The sequence below is a fragment of the Schistocerca nitens genome, chromosome 6, assembly GCF_023898315.1.
Source record: "Schistocerca nitens isolate TAMUIC-IGC-003100 chromosome 6, iqSchNite1.1, whole genome shotgun sequence".
NCBI classification, from domain to species: Eukaryota; Metazoa; Arthropoda; class Insecta; order Orthoptera; family Acrididae; genus Schistocerca; species Schistocerca nitens.
In genome coordinates, this window is record NC_064619.1 from 622,762,661 (window position 1) to 622,771,491 (window position 8,831).

Sequence of the window (8,831 nt, forward strand, 5' to 3'; positions counted from 1 at the left end):
CTTGTACTGATTGGCTCATTGAAGACATGAAACTTTATGTGCCACTGTCAACAATGTCCTTTTGCGAGGTACCCGACTTCTGATGTCCACGGAATGCAGTTCTCCTACAGTTGTTCGCCGGCCGAAGTGGCCGTGCGGTTAAGGGCGCTGCAGTCTGGAACTGCAAGACCGCTACGGTCACAGGTTCGAATCCTGCCTCGGGCATGGATGTTTGTGATGTCCTTAGGTTAGTTAGGTTTAACTAGTTCTAAGTTCTAGGGGACTAATGACCTCAGCAGTTGAGTCCCATAGTGCTCAGAGCCAGAGCCTACAGTTGTTCGCTCAGAAACTGTTTTTAGATGAACAGCAGAAATGGTTATTGGATTATAAACCGAAGACCCTTGCTAAAGCTTGTCAGTCCTGTCTAGTCCATGCTGGCTAGAATCTCTTCACGACCACTGCACTTACAGTATTCTTTGTACACACCTCAGACTGTCTGACTCGATACACCAAGAAATGGGCAGCTTCATGCGAGATGTGGTGAAGGGCATATCCCAACAACGAGGAATGACGGATGCTGCAGGCTTGGAGTCGGCTTCGGCTGTGGGACTGGAGACTGCCCAGCGTGCAGCAGCGCTGAATGCGGCGAGAGCAGCAGCGGCCAACGCAGCCGCCAGGGCGGCAGCAGCCAATGCCGCTGCACGTTCCCTGGGAGCTTCATCAGGAGGTGAGTCGCAGACTGGCACCATCTGGGGGCGGGACACACTGCTACTAGCTGGGGATGGAGCACTACTGGGGACTGGGGCTGGAGAGGTGCGTACTGGCACCACTGGGGAGTCTGCACATTGTCTCCATCTGTGAAAAGAGCGCTAACAGGGGTGGGCAGTTGAGGTGCGCACTGGCACCACCTAGGGGCAGGGCTCTTTCTGGGGAGCTACTGGAGGTGAGCTGCACACTGGCATTAACTGACGGTGGGTGGGTGAGTTGCCCACTGGTATTAGCTGAGGGCACAGTGCTAACTGGGGCTAGGGGTGGTGCTAACTGTGGCTAGGTGTGTTGGGGTCTACACTGACACTACCTTGGGGCAGGGTGCTACCTGGGGCCAGGGCAGGTGAGCTGCACACTGCTGTTACATTGGGGGTTGGGGCAAGTGATTTACACAGTGGCACTACTTTGGATCAGGGTGCTACTGGGGGGGGGGGGGGGTGAAACAGCTGAGGTGCACAGTGGTACTACCTGGCACCTGGATGCTACCTGGGTCCTGGTACAAGCGAATTGCATGCTTGTACTAAATGTGGGCAGGATATTACTTGGGAGCTGGAACTGAACACGTGCACACTAGCACTACCTGGAGGTGGGACACAATATGATGGTCTGAAGCAAGTGAGTTGATTCTGGAATTACTAGGGGCAAAGTGCTGCCTCGGGGCTGGGACATGTAAGTTGCACACAGGCACTATAGAAGGGCAGGGTGCTATTGGGGGTTGGGGCAGGTGATTTGCATGTTAACAGTGCCTGGAGGAAGGCGTTACCTGGAGGCAGGTGGGGGAGATGCAGGTGAGCTGCACTCTGGCACTGCCTGGGGGCAAGGCGCTACCTGGGGGACTGGAGCAGGTGAGATGTGCACTAGCCCTTCCCGGGGACAGCGCTCTACCTGGGTGCTGGGGCGGGTGATCGTGCACTGGCACTACCTGGGGCTATGACGCTACCTTAGGACAAGTAAGGTGAGTTTCGCTGTGGCACTGATTGGGCAGGAGGGCGCTGCCTGAGGGAGGTGGATTGGGGCAGGTGAGTTGCACACTGGAATTAACTGGGGACAGGGCGCTACCTGGGTGCTGGGACATGTTGGATGCACAATGCAACTACCTGGGGGCAGTGCAGTACCTGGAGCTGGGGCATGTGAGTTGTACTGGGGACTACAGTAGGTGTGTTGAACTCTGGCGCTGCTTGGGGCAGGGTGCTACCTGGGTGCTGACATAGGTGAGGTGCACACTGGCACCATCTGGGAGCAGGCCGCTGCTTGGGGGCGGGGGGCCAGGGTAGGTGAGTACGACACTGGCACCATCTGGGAGCAGGCTGCTGCTTGGGGGCGGGGGGCCGGAGTAGGTGAGTACGACACTGGCACCATCTGGGAGCAGGCCGCTGCTTGGGGGCGGGGGGCCGGGGTAGGTGAGTACGACACTGGCACCATCTGGGAGCAGGCCGCTGCTTGGGGGCGGGGGGCCGGGGTAGGTGAGTACGACACTGGCACCATCTGGGAGCAGGCCGCTGCTTGGGGGCGGGGGGTAGGTGAGTACGACACTGGCGCTGATTGGCAAAGTACCTAGCATCTATGGCCACTTTGAAAGAATGCAAATCTAATGAAGATGTTGACAGGAAATTATATCCCACTGTTTCTACTATCTACTTCTTCATTTTTAAAATGTATTATATTTACATTGCTCCATTATCGACATATTTCTGTGCCAAAGTAAGTTTGAGCAGTACTTTTTTCTCTGTGTGTTATATCTGTAATGGCTTCGTTATTTTGCAAAGTGTGTAAAAATAATGGTATGCACGGAAAGCTGACCATTACAGCAAGATACGAGACGCTATCCAAAAGTCTGCATGTTTCTTATTTACCGATGTAAATGCGTGCACTCTTGCTAACTTTTATGCTTTTTCGTTTCCAGTTCTGGAGGAAGTAGATGTGGCACGCGCCCTTGCAGCTGGTGAGTTTCGCAGCGTTCGCAAGCAAAAGAACGTTTAAACTGTCTTACAGTATTTCCACCGAGCGAGGCGGCGCAGTGGTTAGAACACTGGACTCGCATTCGGGAGGACGACGGTTCAATCCCGTCTCCGGCCATCCTGATTTAGGTTTTCCGCGATTTCCCTAAATACTTTCAAGCAAATGCCGGGATGGTTCCTTTGAAAGGGCACGGCCGATTTCCTCCCCCGTCCTTCCCTAATCCGAGCTTGCGCTCCGTCTCTAATGACCTCGTTGTCGACGGGACGTTAAACACTAATCTCCTCCTCCTCCTCCTCCTCCTACAGTATTTCCACTACGCAATCGCCACAAACCGTCTAAATGCATAGTGGAAAAAAATTTGTATCTGATGCAGACGTTGTAATATTATTAGTTAGAATAGCAGTGACGGTTTTTACAACACAGGTCAAAATGGATGAAGTATTTACAGCTCACGTCCTTGTCAGGTAGCAGTACCAATGTATTTGCACCAACAGTCCTTACAACTGAATAACATGCGGTTCTAAATAGTAATGCCACACTAACAAGCATTTCGTTTGCGTCATTTCGAACTCTGCAGTACACACGGGTCGTACATACCGCTTTCCGCATCTTGCTTACCTAAACTTCCATCATTTCGCTACATTTCTGCTAACGACTTCGTCAAGCGACGTATATTACTGCTAGAGCAGGAAAAGTGTATATATGTGTGTGTGTGTGTGTGTGTGTGTGTGTGTGTGTGTGTGAGACGAGTGGGTAGCCAAGACTGAAAACAAGGCACTGCATTGCTGTACTTCCCAGTACTCCTAACGTACTCTCCACTTCTTTCCTGTAAACTGTGAAGAGGACAGACAAAGCACTAACGAAATGGTTCGTCTTTTGCAGCTGCGGCAGCCAACCAGGCAGCAGGCTTCTAGTGGAGGAGGCGCCTCCGTCCGCTGTTCTGTTTCGCCGCCACGCACTACTTCCTATTGACGCTTCTGTTGTTAATAAAGCCGAGCTTCTGCCCTGAATGCACGTACCGTTTTATTCACTGACACCGTCTCCTAGAACAGTTTCCCCCCTTCCTCACCTCATTATTGTTATCTACACAAAAGACATTAAACAGCTGGTAGCTCAGAAACACACACAGTTTCTAAATTTCAAATACCGGCATGTGTCGATGCCGCAGGTACTGTCTAAATAAAGCACTCGCAACAAATACAATAGTGTTTCCTTCACTTATGGTAGGTGTGCAACATATAACAGGAAGCAGTGGTCAAGTTACACACTAACTGCAAACTCTTCACAGGGTGAGCTCTGAACTAAAATAAAACCACTAGGCAACCCATTAGAAACAACAGCAATCATTTTCTGAAATAATGTACATAGAAATATACTCAGCTTTGGGTTCCAGAGATATAGAGGCACTGAAGCAAAGTTCTGCACCTAAGCTAACCTAACACAGGAGATGATCACTCAGTAATCTAATTCAAGTTCATTATGGACACCTATCTTAGAGGGTTTGAGTTCACTCTCTCTCGATAGGTAAACGTTTTGACTAGCACTTTGACAAATGTTTGACACTCACAGCAAACTGTCCGAAAACAAGAACTAGTTGGCACTGTATATAGTGTTTCCGTAAGAGCGTGCAAAAATTTAACAGGACTTGAAGGATGCTCCACTGAACAGTTTGAGGTAGGGAAGGTCAGGTGGGAGGATCCTGCTTAAGATCATGTGATTTTATTCCTATAACTGTGTACTTTTTTATTTACATTAGTTAACTGCAAATACCATTACTGAAACAATGAATGTACCATGTGTACAAAACGTGCTGAAACTGACGGCTCTGTATCATGCAAGCATGACATCGGCGAACACGATTCCGACGCACCCTGACAAACATTCCTGGTGTGAAACTTCCTGGGCGGGCAAGTGCTCTACCAACTGAGCTACCCAAGCACGACTCACGGCCGGTACTCACAGCTTTACTTCTGCCAGTATCTCGTCTCCTACCTTCGAAACTTTACAGAAGCTCTCCTGGTGTGTTTCGGATCACATGACAGGCACCTAAAATTCTGCCAACAATTTCCATCTCAGTATCCACTGCCGTCTCATACACAAGTGACTTTAGGTATCCCCGTAGGAAATAATCAAGGGTATTCAGTTCAGGTGAACTTGCAGGCTATGGAATAGGACCTCCTCTTCCAATCCAGCGACCAGGAGATACAGCATTGAGATGATTGCGGACATACACACTGAAGTGAGGCGATACACAGTTATGTTGTACCCACATCCTCTCACGAACAGTCAAGGCTACTTTCTTTAATAACTCAGGTAGAACTCTTTGCACGAACCTGAAGTACAGGTAGCTATTCAGATGTCCAGATGGAAGATACGACTCGTCCTCCTCGTTTCCTTGCAGGAAATTAAGAATGTTTACGAAATAAACAGCACAGTACGTGTAAACGTCTACTTAGTTGTAAATAAGCTGGAAAACAGTAATGCTAGAGAAAGCGGTAGACAAGTTTACTTCCTTATCTCCGTATTCTCCGAACCCAGGTTCCCTGCCTCAAATTGTTCAGTGGAGCATCCTCTACGCCCTGTTAAAATTTTTGCACGTCCTTTCAGAAACGACCTGTATAACTTGTAGGCAACTGTAGAGCCGAAGAACTGGATTCGGGCGATAACTACTGAGAACTGAGCGATTTACGGCCGACTGTGGGCTTGCGGTCGATTAAATCTTGCAGTCGTCGTATGAATATCATTCTGTGAACCATTTGACGGATGCATCACGTAGTTCCCAGTTTCAGCGCTCTCCGTAGTGACATACGAGGCTACTGGTGGATAGATGGGCTATTTCAATGTTTTGTGTGGAAGCACAAAATAGCTCCTGGTATGAGCGCCATCTAGGAGGAGACTGATCGCGGTATGAGTGAGGTGCCACGTCGTTACTGGTTGGTGTGAAGCGCCCTCCGAAGATCACACTGTGTACCGTGTCAGGCAATGGCACAGCAAACAGTTTCCCTATTTTCAGAAAAAAATCGCAAAAATAACGACTCACGTAGCTATACGTTGTGTGTAACGAGACTTACGAGAAGAACACGGCAAGTGCCATAACACGATTTTCTAGCAACTTAGCTCAGAGGAAGAGGAGTCAAACAAGCAAACACGTGCCTTGCACTATCCGTAGATAATCGACCGTTTCTTAGAAAACGATTGTCAAAGTTTTCGACGTATTTGATGTGCCTCTTAGGGAGGAAGCAGTTCAACCGCAACAGTGGACCGATAGCTATCCACATCAAGCGGGTTTTTACCGGGTTTGAGCACCGGAATGATGGTGCTCTCCCGCTATTGCGGTGGAAAGACGCCATCGCACCAGAGCCGGTTGAAGACGACGAGATGATGTCGCTTGTAGTCAGATGAGAGATGTTTAATCACCTGACTGTGGATGTGATCAGGCCCACGAGCTGTGTCGGGGCGATGTGCAGGGCACTGAGGAGCTCCCACTCTGTAAATGGGGCGTTATATGGTATGAGAGGAAGTTCCCCTCCAGCTGCAGTTTGAGTGTGCGAAAGGCTGGGGGGTAATTTTCCGACGCAGAGGCCGGGCAAAGTGCCGGGCAAAGTGCCGGGCAAAGTGCCGGGCAAAGTGCCGGGCAAAGCGCCGGGCAAAGCGCCGGGCAAAGCGCCGGGCAAAGCGCCGGGCAAAGCGCCGGGCAAAGCGCCGGGCAAAGCGCCGGGCAAAGCGCCGGGCAAAGCGCCGGGCAAAGCGCCGGGCAAAGCGCCGGGCAAAGCGCCGGGCAAAGCGCCGGGCAAAGCGCCGGGCAAAGCGCCGGGCAAAGCGCCGGGCAAAGCGCCGGGCAAAGCGCCGGGCAAAGCGCCGGGCAAAGCGCCGGGCAAAGCGCCGGGCAAAGCGCCGGGCAAAGCGCCGGGCAAAGCGCCGGGCAAAGCGCCGGGCAAAGAGCCGGGCAAAGCGCCGGGCAAAGCGCCGGGCAAAGCGCCGGGCAAAGTGCCGGGCAAAGCGCCGGGCAAAGTGCCGGGCAAAGCGCCGGGCAAAGCGCCGGGGAAAGCGCTCGGCAATCGCGTTTGCGTCGGTACATAACTCGCCATTTATGGTAACACCGGGGACAGCTGTTTGGGCCTGGTACCCGAAAAGACGTTTGATCTTTGCCCAGACTTGGGAAGGTGCCGTGTGGCACCCAATGGTGGAGACATATCTCTCCCAACATTCCTTCTTCCGTTGTTTGGTAAGGTAGTGAACACGGGCACAGAGCCGTTTAAAGGCTATGAGGTGAAAGTGGTTAGATGAACCCTGTGCCAGGCCCTTAAGTGTGATTTGCAGAGTATCCATGTAGATGTAGATGGCCTGTCCCCGGAATGGTTGTCAATTTCTGTGCTCAGACCCATGGCACCAACAGTTCAATCATCATTTGTTAACGATATCCACTTAAGCACTCAAATCACAATGTACTTGCCATATTCCGTCTGTTTTTGAATAACAATAACTAACACGTGCAGATTCTGATCTTGAGAGATTTTCATTAATGTGATTTTACGATTTTTTTAAGAAATTCTTCCAATCCATGCTATGTTGGCCTGACATATTCGACGATGCCCTGCGGCTACACCAAATGATCCTTCTAAGAAATACCAAATTAAGATAACCTGAAGGTACCTAAATAAGGCTAAACGCGTAGTTGAAAAATAAAAAAATCTAAAATTGCCACCAAGACTGCTTTTAACCAATACTATGTTTTTTAGTCGTAGTGCGGGAAATATTTTCTTTTTTGTATTTTTTATGGATGGTGTCTAAAATTAATTTGCCGTAGTCCAAAGCGGGACATTTTGTGAAAATAAGACATTATAATGTAATCTACTTACATCCCTGCGACTGGCACACCTATTTTGAAATTCTGCACTCAAGTGAAATTATCTTGTTATTCAAAAATAATAAAATCAAGTATCTCATAAATTTCGGGATTTGCTTGGCTACATTCATAACTACAGTATGTGGATTGGCCAACGGCCCTGCCGCAGTGGTAACACGGGTTCCCGTCAGATCACCGAAGTTAAGCGCTGTCGGACTGGGCTAGCACTTGGATGGGTTACCATCCAGTCTGCCGAGCGCTGTTGGCAAGCGGTGTGCACTCAGCGCTTGTGAGGAAGACTGAGGAGCTACTAGATCAAGAAGTAGCGGCTCCGGTCTCGGAAACTGACACACGGCCTGGAGAACGGTGTGCAACCACATGCCCCTGCATATCCGTATCAAGAGACGGCTGTGGGTTGAGGATGACACGGTGGTCGGTCAGTACCGTTGGGCCTTCATGACCTGTTCGGGCGTAGTTTAGTATGTGGAATGTGCTATCTTAATTTTGATTATTGTGATCTAGGGTCTTAACCTAAGAAGCATAGATTTGTTGATCACTATTATGCTCTCGTTAAAGTCAAAGAAAGTTTTGCTTTAAATTATTCATTGAAATGAGCGAAAGATAGACTGATGCCTTCAACGGAAAGGTTGCCCCGTAATTTTGAACTGGCTGTACTGCATTAGCGATTGCGGCCAGTTATCTCAGAAAGGTACTTGTTCTTCACTGTCCCGGAGGAAGCCATCTGAAAGGCTACACTGTAAAATGAGCTCCGTCTCTCGGAAAAAAGCCAAAATTTTGCCTGTAGTCTCACTGAAAGAGTCGTCTAGGGGACCACGACTTTTTCGTAGTGCAGTGGAGAATGAAGTCGTGGCTTGGGTGAAGCACTACAGCTACAGTGGTCTCGGACAGATGTGAGTTGGGGTCGGCGCCGTGTTTTGCGGCGACAAGTGGTTTATGCTGCCCGCCAGAGGTTAAGGAGTAAAGTCATTACGGCCCGGGGTGGACGGCGCTTACGTAACGCGGAGACACTGTGTGTGCGCCCCATTCTGGCCTCTGCTAGCCGGCGCTCTGTCTCGCCCGCAGCTTCCGTCCAACACGACCTCCCTGCACAGCGTGGGAACAGCTCCCGTCTCGCCACCAGAGCCGCGAATCCGCGAGATCTGGAGGAAGGAGTGGGGGGAAGAATCCATGAGGGTCATGACACCACGCGAACACTGTACTGAAAACGCTCCGATACACACATCAACAAAAATTCCACCTCGTCCTGATACGTCGCGCT

At 50.3% G+C, this 8,831-nt stretch overlaps 1 pseudogene; it reads left to right on the top strand.

The window, feature by feature from the left end:
• The first annotated feature begins 7,702 nt into the window (after positions 1-7,702).
• LOC126263930 (5S ribosomal RNA) lies at positions 7,703-7,820 on the top strand (annotated as a pseudogene).
• The last annotated feature ends 1,011 nt before the right edge of the window (positions 7,821-8,831 follow it).